At 40.8% G+C, this 925-nt stretch overlaps 1 protein-coding gene across 1 annotated transcript in view; it reads left to right on the top strand.

Moving 5' to 3' along the window:
- Window positions 1-925, top strand: part of LOC103379644 (spondin-1-like) — a 73,389-nt gene that overhangs the window by 3,172 nt on the left and 69,292 nt on the right. The gene's annotated exons all lie outside the window — the stretch shown is intronic.

Here is a 925-nt window from a genome sequence, read left to right as displayed (position 1 = left end):
ATATATATATATATATATATATGGCTAACTATATGGCTAACTGTTATGTATGAGTTTTAGCTTTCTTGGGCCAACATTTAGCTGTTTCAGCTTCACCTTTCGATTATTTTCAAATTGATCGTTTTTGAGGGTTAAATAAAAACTTCATGACTCTCAAATGGTGGCCCGTGGACCACATGAGGGACCATATTCACAGACCTGTTTTCTGGGCTGTCGTCTCCGTGACAACAAAGCATCGATGGGCACGTTTTTTATGATTTACTTTTGAAGCAGCTTCTCGTCGGTTCCTTCAGAAGTTGGAGAATCAAACTTTTTGACTCCGCTGCTGCACCTTCACGTCAGAGTCAGTGGTCTCTTTTTTTTTTTTCTTTACCAAATCCCACCGAGAAAATGTGCATTTTTATTCTGCAGTGATTCTGTTTGAGGCAAATGTCAAACACAGAAATTCAAACAATGAAGTCACTCAATAATACATTAGAACACAGTGGTGGAGCAGCAGTGGTGGAGCAGCAGCAGCAGCAGCAGCAGCAGCAGCAGCAGCAGCAGCAGCAGACCCTCTGCTCTGTGGTGTAAAACTCCAGGTTTAAATCACGTTGTTCTGGAAACTTCTCCACAGGAGTCGTTGATTTTTTGTTGTTGTTGTTTTTCTGTTTGATTCTAGTCTAAATAGGACTACAACAGCTAGCATAAATGATTACTAAAAGTTAGCACAAATCATAACCAAACATTATTAGGATGATAACTGTTATCCCAAAATGGTCACTAATTGTTAGCCAGGATCGTGGCTAATTGTTAGCCAGGATCGTGGCTAATTGTTGCATCATAACATGAAGATAATCAGTGCTAATTTAAAGAGACACTCTGGGCCACACAACGCTCATCGAGTGTGCCTGAATGGTCCCCACACCAGACTTTGAGCACACCT

The sequence above is a fragment of the Cynoglossus semilaevis genome, chromosome 6 (genome assembly GCF_000523025.1).
Source record: "Cynoglossus semilaevis isolate Cse_v1.0 chromosome 6, Cse_v1.0, whole genome shotgun sequence".
NCBI classification, from domain to species: domain Eukaryota; kingdom Metazoa; phylum Chordata; class Actinopteri; order Pleuronectiformes; family Cynoglossidae; genus Cynoglossus; species Cynoglossus semilaevis.
Note: the sequence above shows the minus strand (reverse complement) of the source record. Positions and strands in the feature narration are given on the sequence as shown.